This window comes from Lissotriton vulgaris, unplaced genomic scaffold (assembly GCF_964263255.1).
Source record: "Lissotriton vulgaris unplaced genomic scaffold, aLisVul1.2 SCAFFOLD_3052, whole genome shotgun sequence".
Lineage (NCBI taxonomy): Eukaryota > Metazoa > Chordata > Amphibia > Caudata > Salamandridae > Lissotriton > Lissotriton vulgaris.
The window spans coordinates 228,077-245,075 of record NW_028247237.1 but is presented as its reverse complement, the minus strand read 5'-3'; the positions used below and the strand labels follow the sequence as shown (position 1 = coordinate 245,075).

General features: G+C 47.6%; 1 long non-coding RNA gene across 1 annotated transcript in view; it reads left to right on the top strand.

Moving 5' to 3' along the window:
• Positions 1-16,999, top strand: part of LOC147665202 (uncharacterized) — a 56,512-nt gene that overhangs the window by 23,131 nt on the left and 16,382 nt on the right. The gene's annotated exons all lie outside the window — the stretch shown is intronic.

The window sequence follows — 16,999 nt, the reverse complement described above, 5'->3', positions numbered from 1 at the left end:
CAGACAAAGGTGCGCCAGGGAGTTTCGAATGCATGATGGAACTTTTCGCTGCATCAGTGTCCAACAGAAAAGGCTCAACTATGCCCGAGGTGGCAACTGCGACATAAGGCCCTCTCTGATCAACCGGAACTGATACTACTCCCTCTCCTTGTCTATGGCTATCCTAGTAATTACCGTCGTCAGTACCCTGATCGACGTAATAATCGTCCACATTGTACTGTGCGGATCGGCCTTGCGACGATGATCCTCGCTGATCGAAACAATTGTTAGAATCAGAGGAATCATTAGAACGATCATTTTGCACACCACAACCTCTACCTCGTGAGGCCTGTTGAGGACCACTACGGCCGCCTCTAGATGAATTACCACTATTTCAATCACGCAAAACTGGACAATCAAATTTCAAATGACCCTCTCCCCTACAATAGGCACACTGATTGTACCCCAACGTAGATCTCTGTGAAGAGGAGTCATTTCGTGATTGCGACCTGTTCGGCTGAGGCTGCGATCGATTTCGCTGTTGTGAATCGTTCTGATTCGAACGTGGAGGATACGCTTGTTGCAACAACACCTTCGTTTTAAGCTCTTTCGTCTTTTTATCTGCTCGATCATTTTCCTCTTTCTCTCTATTCTCATAATATTGGGCCGTAGCCAATATGTGAGCAGAAGTGGAAACAGCCCACGCACTCTCTGAATTCTTTAATTTGTTGCTTAGGTCCGGCAACAAATTCGACACAAATTTGTCCACGAACAACCTCTGACCTCCCTCGGTACCCATATCTTGACCACTATGATCAATGAATGCCTCCTCAAATCTTGTAAAGAAATCAGAGACACTCTCATCCTTCTTTTGCTTGCAAGCAGACAATTTGTCCCAATTAACTTTCATAGCTGGCATAAGCGTCTTCATAAGGGTAATTATTCTCTGAGGCAAAGCCGTAATTAACTGTTCAGGCTTAGCCCCACCAACTTGTCGTGTATCCGCCGCTATAAGAGCAGCCCAATCACCACCTAACTCTGCTGCATGATTTTCTTGACGAATTTTCGCCCCAACCGGTTGCGTAACTACGTTACCGAACATATAGATGTCAGCAAGATTCATAATAGTAGCATCTACTAACTGAGATAATTCTTTATAGTACCCTGCAGGATTCTTTCGAGGGTCAGGCAAAGATTTCTTCACCTGCAAAACTTCTGATCGTTTCCATGGGAGGTGTATCCACACTCTCTGGAAATGTGGCAGGATCGGCGGGGCAGCACCAGGATTACCTGGCATCCACACTGGTGGAACTTCACGCATAGGAAACTGACCAGGCTCTGCTGGCGGTTCCTCAATATCTTCTAAAAACAATGCCCGAGGTATTATAGAAGGACGAAAAGATAGCAACTGCTCGACAGCACGCCGAACATTGCTACCAACCATTATTCCGCTCGCAAACTGAAGCTGGAGATTAGTGAGAGCAGCCAATACATCATCAGTCGCATCGGCTAATATTTGCTCACGTAAAAAATTGCACATTTCCTCAAACACGAACCTCTGTGTCGGTTCGTTGAATTGAGAGAACGTATCAAGCACCACAAGCTGAGGATTCCTAAGGGGGTATCTAATCCAACTCATCACCATATTATATAGCGAGTCACGTTCCCTACCACCAGGAAGCTGACTTCGTCTTTGGGGAGCATCAGAACCAGCGGACTCAAGAATCGGTCCAAGAGAAGTGAAGAAGTTAGCAGCAACAGAAGGGACACGACGCCGAGCAGATGGGGTAGAAGAGTAGCTCAACGGGTTAACAAGAGAAGTGTCAGTGACAGAAGGGGCAGCAGGAGTAACCAAAACAGTAGAAGTAGCGGGAACAGGAGTATGAGGAAGCACAAGTGGGGGAGCAGTAGGGACAGGAGCAGGTAAGGAAGCAGGAACAGATTGGGGAACAGGAACAGGATGGGGAACAGGAACAGGAGCAGGTTGAGGAACAGGGACAGGGGGAACCACAGGAACTGTGGTACCCTGTGCATACGGAGGGGGTGATTTCAAGAGATAGGACAACAAGGGGTCCTCTACTACTTCCTCCTTCTTATCCGTACCCGTCGGTAAAACGGGGTAACACTTATCGACAGTCATGCGCTGCAATCTATCAAAGACTTCCTTTTCCTTCTCCTCCTTATCTCGCTGAAATTGCTCTGCATTTCTCATCGTTGTAACAATACCTTCTCTCTTATTACGTTTAAGCTGCTTGATTTCTCTCTGCTTGGCTTCTTTACGCCACAACCGAAAGGAATCAAACATGGCCGGCCTTGCTTTTCTCTGGAATAATTTAGCTTCAAGATTATCTAAAATCGGGGCCTCGAAACTACCATGAGGTGGCCAACTAAGGACACCGTCTTTTTTAGTGTAACGAACCCAACACTCATTGAATGTAATCGGACCCAAACCGTGTCGACTGTATAACTCGTAAGTTGGAGTTCCAACCGGAGGTATCGGACACGAGTCCTCCAGCCAGGAATCCGTACCACAACCTTTAAAGCAACTGAACAAAGTACTACGGCCAGGCATCGTGCACACTAACCGAGTTTCACAAACGTCAAGGGTTACGGGATTACACTATATCCCAGCGAAAAGAGCAAAAACCCTCGGTTTTTGGCGACTGCAGACGTCAAATAGTACAACTAAGAACAAAATACCAAGAACCACAAATGCAATGGAACCATGCAACAACTAAGCACCCACAACAACAAAGGACACTGGGAGCGACCCACAAATACTTACCTCAAAGATCGATGGCGTCACCAGGAAGGCCCGTCTATCGTCTCGCTGTACCAAGGTCTACGCCAGGCGCCAAAACAGGTCTACAGTCAGGGCAGCAGTCCGTCGCAGCCGTCAGGAGGCGGGAATCTTCGCGGGAAAAGTCGTCGGGCCACTTGTTTCGACAACAGGATCGATGAAGCGGGGTGCACCTTCCCTCGGAGATTTCACACGAAGTTCCTCACGATCGTCGGGCTTTGGACCGGTACCGCTGATGCAGCCCTACGTTGGGCGCCAACTGAAGGACTGGGTTTTTCTAAGACCCAGCGGTGCCCGGAATAACACCTAAAACCTTCGTGGGTAACCTGTTCCAGCGTACAAATGACAGAGACACGGGACACTTCCTTCGGCGTCAAAGATTCGAGGTTTATTTACTGCAGGGAACACAGAAGTCACGAGAAGTACATAGCATGTAAGTTCACGGAGACTGCTTCAAATTGTATCTGTGGATCGCTCTTCTTATACAGTTTTTGAGCATAGGATAACATAGTGCACAAAGGATTACAACCTGGTTCCCATCGTAAAGATCATAAGGGGTCGCTTTCATGTATTCAGGGCCCGGAACATAATTACAGTAGCATTTGGCAGTTCCCAACTGTAAAAGTACATCTTCCCACCATTAGTACATTCCATTCGGCAGTAAGCGAATCGAGGAGGAGACAGAAGCAGATGCAGAGGAAGATGAGGACAGTGAACAGATCGAAGAGGGTGTAAAAGGGGTGGTATCAGGAAACACGAGCTGCAGGCATCATAGAAGACGTGCCTAATGAATGCACAACTGAGACAATAGACCGGCACGGCAAGATGAGCCTCGAGCGGGGCCATCTGCCTTACAGTGTCATCCCCCTCATCATAAAGACACCCTCAAAGGAACACGTGTCTTCCGCAAGAGTTTGGGAATCCCAGGGTCACGAAGCGGACAGCATCCGTTCGCTGGCTACTTGAGGGCAAGAAACAAAATGGATGCCGTATCTAAGATGGAACCCGTGGGTTCAGATGAAGAAACCCACGAAACAAACGAACGGTTTAGGCTAGCACAGCGAAAACGCGTACACCCACTAAACTCGTCATTTGCGGTTCATAGATACCAGACTCGACCATATTCGTGCGAGTCGAAAACACCACTTACAATTGTCACAGAACCTCAGTATGTCGCTCCTACACAGGTGGACCTACGTGACTATGCTGATAAGTCCCTGGGGTAGGTTATCCATTCCTGACTTTGTCCATTGATATGATAAACAAGGTTTGTGTAGGAGGGTAGCTCCTGACTATGGTTGCCCCCAACTTTTTGCCTTGTGTTTTAGCTGGTTTTTGACATAGTTGGCCTGGGACCCTGCCAATCAGGACCCCAGGCCTACTGCTCTCTCTGTAAAATTGATTCCATGTACCTTAGGTGCATTTACCAATTGGTACTGGGCCACCTTATCAGACCCCGTAACTCAGGTCATAGGTGTACCCAGGGCCTACCAGGGGCTGCAGCATGTATTATGCCACCCCTGGCTGGCCATCTAAATCTGACACAACTGGCTGCACGACAGCTGGGGCAAAGTGGTGTAATCACCCTTTGCTGTAGATATAGTATACCTATATCTAACCCTAAAATAGACACATGTATTCCTATCAGTCACTCCTATGGCAGGCCTTAACAATCCTGAAGGCAGAGTGCTTGGAATTATGTGAGATGGTGCTCCGGCATGAGCTGAGCCCGTCTGCAGCTTGCGGAACCAAGTCCTAATAGCTGTTCTATGATAACGCGTACCATATACTCTTAAGTGCATTATAATCCTTGCGGTTATTTGCTATCTTTGGTATCGCTTTATCAAAACATGTCGAGTAAGGTGTCATACGAATTGGAATACTAACCCCTCGCCAATTCTGGCGACGGGGTTAGCATTCCACCCTTCTAGAGGGACACGACATGTATGTAACTGTGAACACCGGTTAAAGTTAACTCGAGCCTCAGCATCACAAAACGGATGCTGCCACCACAGACACAAGTCTGACCCCCTGCAGCTGGGAGTCCTTCCAGCGAGGGGAGCTTGGACAAAGGGTTTCCAGTCAGGGGCGGTGCTGGCACCATCCCAGATAGGTTTTTGTGTATCCTAGGTAGGCAGGGCTGAATAGAAAGGTGACTGCAAGTGGCACCCCGGTGCTCACTATGCATCTGCCAGTTTGAACCAGTTCCAGGGGCACACCAGCCCCTGAGCTGGGGAAAGTCCAGCATGGGAGAGGGGTGTAACCACCCCCTGCCTGGTCCCACCCATGGGCAGGACCTAGTCCCGTACCAGCCCCTTTCTTTAGTATAAAGGTGGGAGTGGGGACCCTTCCAAATTAGATCATCTTTAAATCCTGAAACTACTTTGTACGAAAGGAACTCAAGACTTCTTCTCAAGATTTTTCCCTTGTGGCTAAGGAGTAGTCACCCTGCATCTGCGGGCACCAACTAAGAACACTGCGGTTTGCTGCACGTCCTTCCTCAGGAATCCGACCGACCAGCACGACGAGACCCGGCTTCCCTGGCACCTCTGACCTCTACCTACATTGTCAGCTCAGCTGAGATCCGTGGGTGTGACGAGACCTCGAGGGACCGGCCATCTTCAGAACTGCACGATGCTTATCCAGCACAATCGCCGAGGGATCCTCGAGTGAGTGCTTTGGGTTGTGAGAAGCCCTAACCCTGAGCAGCTCCAGCACCGAAGTCCAGCCCCCCAGCATCCACGAGATCTGCGTGGGGCCCTTCTGCTCTTTGCTGCTCACCGCGTTGTCCGGCTACTTGCCTGCTGGCTTGTAGCCCTCTTGACGACGCACCACGACGACAACACCGCTGGTCTGATTGCTCCAGACTGGTCCTTGCTCCCCTCCAACAGAGGAGCACCCCGGACCCTCCTGGTCCACTCCAGACGTCATTTTGAGTCCACCACGTGGGCTTGCATTTGCCAAGACTTGTTGCCCCAATCCTGGGTCCAGCGACGTCGACAGCAGATACCATTGTGGGACAGCTCGCACCTCCATCCTGGTTGCCGACAACGCCTCCTGGTCCGAGAGACTGCAGAGCCCAGCGTCGCCCACTCACCTGGTCGAGGTGACTTCGTCCGGTGCCATCCTGGTGCCCACCTAATCACTGGCTAGTGATTAGGAACTTAGACCCCTCTGCTTACAGGTGTCTTCCATCTTCGATCCAGGCTTGGATCACTTCGAACTTCATCACTGGTCGCCTGCCAGCAACTTCTTCTTTCAGGCTCCATAGACTGCAACAAGGATTCCCGACGTCTTTTCAGACCTATGCAGCCGCAGCCCCTGGGCTAGGTAACCTGAGCATTTCGGTGCTCCAGCATAGCTTAACTATCTAAGTGTCCAGATCCTTTTTCGTTTCAGCTCTACCTAGTCGGATTCGTCCGATAACACTAACTTTACGAAATCTAGCATCCATAGACTTTGGCCCGCATCCCGCGTGAGAGTGCACACTCTGCACCCGATCTCCCTAGGCCTCCTGCTAGTAATCTGAAGGTTCAGTTGTCCAGTCCTAGCGATCCTAAAGCCTATTAGAGTAATACTTACCTGCTAGTAATTTCGCATTCCACTTTTAGAGTATATGGTTTTACATGCCTCTCGGGCATTTGTGTAAATTGTGCGACTTTCAGTATTTCTTTAAGAGTTTTGTATTGTGCTTAGCGCCCTGTCCTCATAAAGAGTCCAGGGCTGTTGTGCTCTAAATAAATATACTTTTATTTTCATAACAGCTTGTGTGGTGTCCTTTCACTTGGTGTTCAAGGGGTATATGTGATGGTATAACAGCTGGCTTAACACGCCCTCTAGAGTTTAGCCGAAAGACTGCTCTTGTCCATGCTACTAGGATAGCTGGTCTAAAGGTTGACTTACAACGAATCATCAATAAGGGTCGTTTGGAATGATACACAGTAATCACTAGAATAGTGAGCACTACATATCAGGCCAACTTCTCACAGTTTGTACATAGGATTTCACTGCTGAGGATTATAAAAGCTATGTCCACTTGGATGTCCAAATAAAATCTCCTTCAACTGTGTTTTCTGCAAATAAAATCTGCACCATTCTTTAGTAGAGCTCAGAAAATATTCTGTGAAATCAGCATAGTTTTTTTATGAACTTCACACAGAGTTCGTATAACCCCATAAAAGACCTTAGTTTTTCCTTATTGGCGGGATGGGGAGCATTGATAATACCTTCAACAATGCTGGGCTTCGGTTTACACCCTCATCTGAAAGAATGGGACCTAAATATTCGATTTCGTTCACAGCAAATACGCATTTGTCCTCTCTGAGTGTTTCACAATTCGTTTGTAAAGTAAGAAGAACTTGTTCAATGATCTCATTGTGTTTCTCTTGTGTGTCAGTACGCACCAATATCTCATCCTGTAGAATCAGAACATTGGGTACATCTTTGAACATGTTAGTCATCACCTTCTGAAATACAGAGGGCGTCAAGCCCAATCCAAACAGACTCTTTGTATCGGTCAATTGAGATCATAGTAATCCTGGCTCCGGAATCAATGAGCAGTGGAATACCACACCCTTCAATTTCTACAAGTACCAGGTGATCACCAACCTTCTGGTCAGTCTGGAGGTTATTCATTTCAACACACTCTACAGATAGAAGCAGCTCTTCAACCTTTTTTAACAATATCCTGTTCATAGCATGCTGCACAGTCTTAAACACTCCTGATAGGTGCGCGTCTGCCACCCCTGAACACCTTGCCAAAATGCCCTAACTTCTTACACTTCCAGCGTTCTTGTGATGCCGGCAAAGAATTTTTAAAAGTAGAAACATGAGTAGAAGAGCTGCATCTAAACAGTGCAATTTAGAGAAATTGTGTCCAGAAATATACCTTTGGCTCCTCTAGCACTAGTTTCACCCCTTTAACACTAGAGCCACGGGTGTTGCACATGTTAGAGGTTTTGGTGGCAGACTTGACACTAGCTACTCCAGCAATAGGCGCTGCAACCTCTAACTGCTTGGCATCAAGCTGTGAACTTTTGATACTTTTTGCTTTATCAATAGCTTTGTCCAAAGAGGGTTTTTCGCATGACAACAATTTCTACATACAATCTGGTCTCTAATAAGTTGAGAAGTGAAATGATCAAAATCACAATAACCGAGCTAACATTTTTAGAGGAGTAGCATAGGAATCAATTAAATCATTGGGTCCTTGAACACGCGTAAATAACTTGTGTCTGTGTACTACTAAATAGACTTTTCCTTCAAAGTACGTACTCAATTGTTTCACGGCTAATTAAAATTCATCAAGGTCTTCACTGTTGTGGCCTGTTTACTCAGGCAAGTGGTCAAATACATTCTAACATTCTACACCTAAGTAATAATACAAAAGACTGTATTTTCAGTCTCCTGTAAATTTAAGACCATCAATTGCTCCTAGATAAGCACTAAAGTATCTATACCATAAACACCATTTCAAGAGTGGCTCACTTGGTTCCTGTAGAAAAGGACTGGGGGATGTGACTGTTTGCATTGTAGAAAACTGGCAATTACGTTTTTCCTTTAAGAGAAACCGGGAAGGCAAAGGAGGTAAAATAAATGAGGAAACAAACAAATGAACATAAAGAAACCTGTCATGAGAAACGTGTTAGCTCACAATGGAAATCATAATGCATTCAACAAAGTTCAAGCCAGAGAAATGAGAAAGAAAACAAGCACTGGCGTTGCCAATAGGTCTCGCAGGAGGAAAGTTGGAGCTATTGGTTTTGTAAATGACCTTTTATATTTATATATCGTTATTGGCATTGTCAATAACAATATATAAATATAAAATGTCATTTACAAAACCAATAGCTCCAACTTTCCAAATGCGAAACCTATTGGCAACGCCAGTGCTTGTTGTGGTTATGGCCCAGTTTTTCATTCTGTGCGCAACATATGGCTGAGCAACAAAGTATTCAAAATAATAAAAATGCAGCAAAGTAAGTGGGGCTGACACAGAAGAAGACTGCAATTATGCTCCTATTTAGGCTTACACTCCCTTGCCCTTCTTTATGTATTGATGGACATGCTTCTAAAACTGGAACAAAAGAAACAAGTATATGCAATAACCCCCAAGCATCCAACCCAGAATATTTATTCAACATACAGCGCAACACTAACTTTGTCTCTTGTGGTCGGAACGTAAAGGCGTCATACATATTGTTCTTCTGGCAACCAGTCAGTCTTTCCTTTCTCTCTGCAGATTTGTGCTCACGCCTCTGAATGGGTATTTGTAAATCATTTGTAAGGCTACAAAAACGATCAAATTTAAAAATACGAATACACAAAGGACCTCTTTTTAACAGAAAGTAATTAGTACACGAAAATGCAGTCGTTGGCACAAGTGAAGAACCGAGCAGCATTCCCAACGCCCGGAGGAGGACAAAACGATGATTAGTGGATGCTGAATGGGGGGATTTATCATGGGATAGCATCCGATATTGTTGTGAATTTTTACCGCGTGCCTCTGTGAGCTAAAGAGTGTGAAGAGGAATGCAAATAAATTTGGCAAACAAGTCAGCTGCGCGCGCACAGTTGATTCCGCGCTGAATGTGGGTGGAATCAATTTGATTTGTGAAGTTGTAAGACCAAAACTGTGGTAAGGTCTGGAAAGCCGCCCGCTGTAATTATGGAGCAGAAAATGACGCACTTCATAAATTCAGCTCATCTCGTTGAGGCCTAGCCACGCCGGCTTAGCTTTGAAGTAGGTGCTGCCTGCACGCCCGCAACTTTGTCAATCAACACTGTTTGTAGAACTGTCACTCTCCGGCGCACAGTGGTGCTAAATGACGATGACGGATGAGGCTGTAGCAAACAGACACTGAATAAAAGCAACGTTTTTAATGTTGAAAGGGAAATTCCAAATAATGCCAGTATTTTTAATCGGCTCTTTGCTAGTGCATGTCGGTTGGTAGCGAATTTACCACGGTGCGATGCTATTTTCGGTAGTAAGAACTTTTGGCTTGCAGCTTTTTCATAACCAAGAGTCTCTAAAATGTTATTAAATGATTCCGGCGTGAACGGTAACATGACGTTCCTTGGTTTGTTTTTTTATTACGCGAAATCCCTCATCCGCTGCTTGTATCAAGGAAACATTTACAAAGGTAACAGCTGGGCATTCATCAGGCATTAGAGAGAGGCAGAGACAAGTTAGACTGAACTGTCTGTTCAGAGAGTGGGTTGGTGGGTAGGTAAACAAGACGGAGGGAAGGCAGAGAAGGGGAGGGGGGAGGAGAAATGCGACACGGTGTGAAGCAGCAGGGGCCTTTGAAGTGAAGCTAAGCTTGAATGAATGAATGAAGGTAATTTGTATTGCGCTATTAATACCCGAAGGTGTCAAGGCGCCTACCAAAACAGAACAGGAAGGCAGGGCCCGACTATAGATAAGCCTGCACAAAGAGATGAGTTTTGAGTGCATTCCTAAAAAGCTGAAGGGTAGGAAGAAACCTTGGTTCCAGGGCAGGGCATTCCACCACTTGGGAGCCAGGTTAGAGAAAGCTCTACCACCCCATCTGGCTCTCCGAATACGAGGGACTGAAAGAAGGAGTCTGTTCGAGGAGCGCAGGTCCCTGCCGGGGCTGGATTGGTGTCGTTACAATGCAGGCTATTACAACGCCTGCTGTTACAACACAGTTTTTACATCGCATACCACTACAACGCATAGTGCTTTTAAGCGCTGGATAGTGATTAATTTAATTTACTATTCCAACTCCAGTCCCCGTGGATAGTAGGGAAGGTGTTGAATAGTAAATTAAATATATTCCCTATCCTAGAGCGGCCCCCAGCGCAATGCGTTGTAATGGTTTGCGTTCTAATGGTTGCGTTGTAATGGTAGTGCGTTGTAATAAATGCGTTGTAAGTGATGTTTCCCGCCGGGGCTATAGCGGGACAAGATGGAACCTACTCCTGTGGGGCTGCCTTTTGCTAGGGCCCTGTAAGTCATACACATGGTCTTAAATACTATTCGGTCCTCTATAGGAAGCCAGTGCAGTGATTTTCTGGCAGAGGTAGCCGAGGTTCGCCGGGGTAGATCAAGGACAAACCTTGCCGCTGCGTTCTGGACCACCTGCAGGCGCTGCAGCAGGCTTTTATTCAAACCTGCATACAGCACATTGCAGTAGTCCAGATGCGAACCAACAAGGGCGACAGCAAGTTGTTTCCTTGCCTGCTGGGAGAGGTAATGCCTGATCCTCCTCAGTATGTGAATGATACCCCAACAGGTAGAAACCGTGCGATTGACCTGTTGGCACATAGTGAGGGTGGGATCAATGATGACTCCAAGATTTTTAGCGGAGGAGGCAGGGACCGGGCAGGCACCCAGTGAGTTTGGCCACCAATCGGCTGACCATATCTCCTCCTTACCTCCGAACACCATCACCTCAGTCTTCTCCCCGTTTAGTTTCAACGAATTATATATCATCCATTGCCCGACTGCCTCCATGCAAGATCTAAAGTTGGAGGCAGTCGAGGTTACTGACTGGGAGAGAGAGACGAGGATCTGCGTGTCATCCGAGTATGAGACTACCTCCATCCCGAAAGATCTAATTAGTCTGGCAAGGGGGGTCACATAGATGTTAAAGAGGGTCGGACTTAATTCTGACCCCTGAGGGACCCCACATTGCACAGACAGGGATGGAGATAGAAATTTGCCCAGCATCACTCTTTGCTCTCGGTGGTTGAGGAAAGAGGTGAGTAGCCTAAGGGCCGCCCCCTGAAACCCGATCTCCGCCAGACAAGATGTTAAAACTGAGGGAGAAAGGGTGTTGAAGGCCGCCGTAAGGTCTAGAAGGATCAGGAGGGAGGTCTGACCTTTATCTACACGTGCGCGGATATTGTCCAGCACTATGGTCAGGGCAGACTCAGTGCTGTGCTCCCTCCTGAAACCGTGCTGGGAAAGATCCAGACACCCCGAGCTTTCCACGAAGGCAGCGAGATGTTTATTTAGATGAGTTTCTAACATCTTCGCAGGGGCCGGGAGCAGTGAGATGGGGCGAAAGTTTTTTAATACCCCAGGATCAAGAGAAGGCTTCTTGAGTAGGGGTTTTACAACCGCATTTTTCCACTGTTGAGGGAAAATGCCATCCCTCATGGCCATATTCATGATGTCAACAAGGGGGGGCAGGAGGGATTCTCAACACTGCTTCAGGATCTTGAGTGGGCAGGCATCTAAGGGGGATCCAGATTTGGTTTTAATAAGAAGAGTCTCTAGGTCCTGTAAAGAGAGAGGAGGGAAGGATTCCAAGCTTCCCAACAGGAGTTTCTCCGAAGGAGCGAGGACCAAGTCAACAGGGGCAGGAGGTTCAGAGGTACAAGATCTCTGCAGTTCCAAAGCGGTGTATATATCCGAGATTTTAATCTGAAAGAAGGAGGCTATACTGTCACAGAGCTCCTGTGATGCGATTACCGGGTCCGGAGTCTGAAGGGTAGTGAGAGAGTCTACTATCCTGAATAGATCTTTTGGAGAAGAGAGAGAGGTAGCGAGAGCCGTAAAATACTCTTGTTTTGTTCTAATAACTTCCAGCTTGTATTTCCTAATCAGGATCTTATGGGCTTCCTTGTCCCTTAGATCCCAGCTGGAGTGCCAGAGACGCTCCTGTCTTCTAGCTTCCTGTCTCAGGAGTCTTAAATGCTCCGAGAACCATGGGGCTGATGGTTTTTTTCTGGCTGTGTAGCACTGGCGGATGGGGGGCAGTTCTTCCAGGGCCTGGGTTATGGTCTTTTCGTAATGTGAGACCACTGACTGGACATTTTCCTCCTGGGATATAGACAGACTCGAAATCCAGGGGGCAAAGGAGTTTTCCGTAATGTTCTTGAAGTTCCTACGAGATTCTATTTTGCTCGGGGTTTTGCTAGTTCTCCCAGGAGTAGGACAGAACACATTGAAAGGAACCGCTAGATGGTCCGACCAAGAAAGGAGGAAGGGATCTTTCATCATCAACCTCTGATCGTTAGAGAAGATCCCGTCAAGCGTATGTCCTGCTTGGTGCATGGCCCCTTTCACCAGTTGGGTAAGTCCACAGGCAGACATAACATCTAACAGGGAGAGAGTATCATGAGTCTCCAACAACTCCAGATGAAAATTAAAATCTCCCAATATTGTGAGATTGTCACGGCCGAAATAAGGTTCTAAGACATGGAGCAATTGCTGTCCGAAGCTTCACTTCAAAGGTGTGGGAGGAGTGCTGCTACGGCCTGGGGGAAGCTGGCTTGGGAGGGGGAGGAGAAAAGCAAGTTTATGGCCCAAAAGCGCGTGCCTGTGGCCACTTGAACTCGAAGAAAACCGCAGCAAAAAGCCCGTGGTTTCATGAGGATTTTGAGCACTTGAATTCTCGCTCCCTCAATGCGCTTGCGCACTTCTGTGGCCGCAGGAGGAAAAGATGTGTTTAGGTTGCGACTCTTGCACCTGCACTTGACCAGAAGAAGAGACGGGCGGCTGCTGTCAGAGCAGACCCCGTGTGTTTGGGTACTGCCTCTGCTGTGTGACGAGCTTGAGGAGTGTAGAGTCCAGCCCCTGCGGTGTCACGGGGAGGAGAGAGCCGCATGCTGGCTCCGGTACTGCCCCTGTAGTGTGGTAAGAGAGGGAGGAGAAGTGTTCAGGGCTGATGTATGACAGGCACGGGGAGAGGGATGCGTTTGCCCCTTGTGCTGTGACAGGGGAGTGAGCGAGCGAGGTGGGCCTTAGTATCTCCCTAGAAATGTAACAAGAGCCAGACAGCTGTCCTGGATGACTTCCGGCAGGGCGATCAGAGAGCAGGTGGCTGTTCTTAAGTCGTAGGCTTGCCCCGTGATTCTCATGATCAGCGGGATGTTGACTGGGACGGTGCCGCGAAGGCCTCCCTGGACCGGCAGCAGCCCTTCGAGCAGCGGATCCCGTCGCCAGGTCCAGCGTCATGCTGCGCAGGGCGTTCAGCCGTTTGGTGAGTGGCATCTTTCTACCCTAGCGCTGCGCGCCTATGGATGCAGGGTCCCGAGGCACCCAGATTCCTTATGTTGCAGCACCACTGACCCATCCTAGACAATGCCTAGTGTGGGGTTGTCTTGCAGCTTGGTGAGCAGAGACCTCCTGTCTCTCTGTGTGTACCATTAAGCACCGATGTTGGGCTTTACCTCTGCCATGTGCAGTGCACTGCACAGCTCCGCTGTTGCGCCCGGTGCACACTGGATAACTTTATCTCTGCTAATAATTGCCTTTTTATTGCGGCGCTTTCTATGACTTCCTGTTTCCTCCTCTCCCTGGGGCCCTGTCTGCAGGGCTTCTTTCAGTGACCCTGTCAGGCTTGCAGATAGTGCGCGGCATAGGAAGATGCACTGGCTGCGCACGCAAGGAATGTGAGGCGTGGAGCCTGCTCCCCGGCCCGCAGGGCGACGGTGGGCTCGGTGCACGCGGCGCGAGGAGCGGGTTCTGCGCATTCTGGCATGGGTTCCTTTGTCTCTGCAGTGCTATGAACAGGCAATGGTGCTACAGCGGCACTGAGTTGTCAGAGGTTGACCTGGGACACAGGCTTGCGCACAGTTTGTTTTGTTTCGTTAGCAGCTGAGAAGAGGCTTTGCGAGAAGGATGACTGACTAATCATCACACATTTAATGCTCCCAGGGAGTACACCACTGCTGAACAGAGTTTACCTGTGCTACAAATAAGATAGTATTCTCAAAAGAAGCCAACAAACGTCGTTGTATTGTAAGTGGTGAACATAAAATGCAGTCAAAGAAACATAGTAGGCACTTTTAGCCAAGGGCCAGTAATGTAACATTTATAGGGAAAGCATATGTGTGCGCACATCATTGCTCTATGGAAAACAAGGTAAACAAGACGGAGGGAAGGCAGAGAAGGGGAGGGGGGAGGAGAAATGCGACACAGTGTGAAGCAGAAGGGGCCTTTGAAGTGAAGCTAAGCTTCACTTCAAAGGAGTGGGAGGAGTGCTGCTACGGCCTGGGGGAAGCTGGCTGGGGAGGGGGAGGAGAAATGCAAGTTTATGGCCCAAAAGCGCGTGCCTGTGGCCACTTGAACTCGAAGAAAACCGCAGCAAAAAGCCAGTGGTTTCACGAGGATTTTGAGCACTTGAATTCTCGCTCCCTCAATGCGCTTGCCCGCATTGTAGGTCACGAGACCTAAAAAACCCTGTTCTGGATGTAGTACTGTGGCTGCCCACACGGGGCGCTGAACAGAGCAAGAAGACAATCCAGTGGGCACTCACTAATTGCTCTTGCGATTTGACATATCCAGAAAACTTGGCAGCCCCGTAGAAGAAAGGCGAGGATGCAGATGAAATGATAGTGACAGCAGAGACGGTAATATTGTATTGACTTTAAATGGAGCGGTGGTTTCATAGGCAGCAGAGAAAACAATGCAAGCTGGAGGAGATCCTTGCTCCACCACAAGTGGCAGAAAGAAGATGCGATCAAGTCAGCCGCACAATCTTGAATGCGCAAAGTAGGAGAATCACCTAGGCTTGAAAAACGAAAAGGCAATTATCTATAAGACATGTCGGGCATAAGGTATCCCCCGCACAAGTCGGGCCCAAGGCAGACATATGCAAAGCTAGCGTGCGCTGCCCGTTGATATGAAGGCACGAGAAGCTCGAGCCAAAACAAGCTCCACCATGTTCCACGGACAGTCTTGAGCCAGTCAAGCGCTCCTAATACACAATGCCAAAATGGGCATGGAGAGGGAGGCTGGAGGAAGAGCGCAAGCGTGAGAGTACATTAGGTACAGCTTTGAAGACAGACACGCCTCGTAGGATATTGAACTAAGAGGCAATGTCACAAACAAGAAATCAAACTCGCATGACGTCGCCGACTTGGTAAAAAAACCACTGGGATGGGAAAAAGCAGCGTCCCACACGTAGTAATCCCTGGGCCCTCGCAATTCAGGTGGACAGTGATGGAGATCAGATTTCACCTATAAAATGTATGCATTATTATATGACAAAAAGCGGCAGACAGCATTTCTAAAATGGCACGCAGATTTGGCGCAAGCAAAATCAAAACATGACATAAGGCCTGGTCAAATGTATTATTTTTTAAATGGCAGATTTTGGTGCATGAAAAGTGAGAACATGAATCAGATGCTTTTAAAGGGGTGACACTTTTGGTGCCTGTTGTGAAGTCAGCACACCAGTAGTTGGGAGTGGGCGGAGCTAGGGGGCCAGAGGAAGAGGAGGGGCAGACACAGGAAAGGGTCAGTTAGAGTAGGGACAGGGCAGGAGTAAGAGGCAATGAATAAAGCTCCAGTTTAGAGAAACACACGTGTCTGTGTTTATTGTAGCAGGATGCTACAGTGCCTACAAGTGAAAATATGAAACAAGGCCTGGTCAGAATGCTTTCAGTTTAAAAGTGCTTTCATGTAAAAGCATGCTCAATTAATTAAACATCCATGTTTAAATGTGATTATTCAATATGAAATCTCACTATTAAATGCACATCCATTTAGAAAATATATTTGTACTTTCAAAATAGCATATAATTGTACTGCATTAACATGTATTTTTTTGCAGGAGTAGAAATGTGCTGAAATGTGTTTTTGTAGTGTAGAAAACCACATGATTTCAGTTTCCTTTAGTGGACTCGGCTTACTGCAGTTTTTGCCCTCGAAGATTGGAATGGAAGGGGCTCCTCTTTCCAACCAACATCCAATGAATGGGCTTTGTTAATAAATCGCGCCCTCCGGGTTCCGTCTCCTCGACCTTCACTATGTTGCATATTTTTTTGTAGCCCGTTTAAACAGTGGAGTGAAGAGAAAACTCACAATTAATACTTTTGTTACAGAAAAATGTAATTGTTTTTAAAGTTTAAGGATGTGAAGTCATCTAGCACAAGACTAAAATTTGAAAAGGAACACGCCTGATTAATGACGTATCCAGTCACCCCATGGGGAGAAGATGTTCTTGAAGTTCTGATTGGACCAGATATGAGGACCAAGCACGTGGACGTTTGCTTGAAATATGGCTTAAAAGTGGGAAGGGTGGCTTTTTTGCTAATTTTTTCCTGAGGGCCAGGCCCAGCTTCTGCGGTGGACACAGAGACGGGGAAGGGAGAGAAGGAGGGGCTGCGTCTGTGGGGGCTCTTTTGCAGTTCCTGAGACAGAGAGGCCGTCCAGCACAGCGAGGCAGAGAGAGCTGAGAGGATCAGAACAGCTTTAGATTTTAGGTGCTAAACTTTAAATTTCATGCTTTGACTAATTGC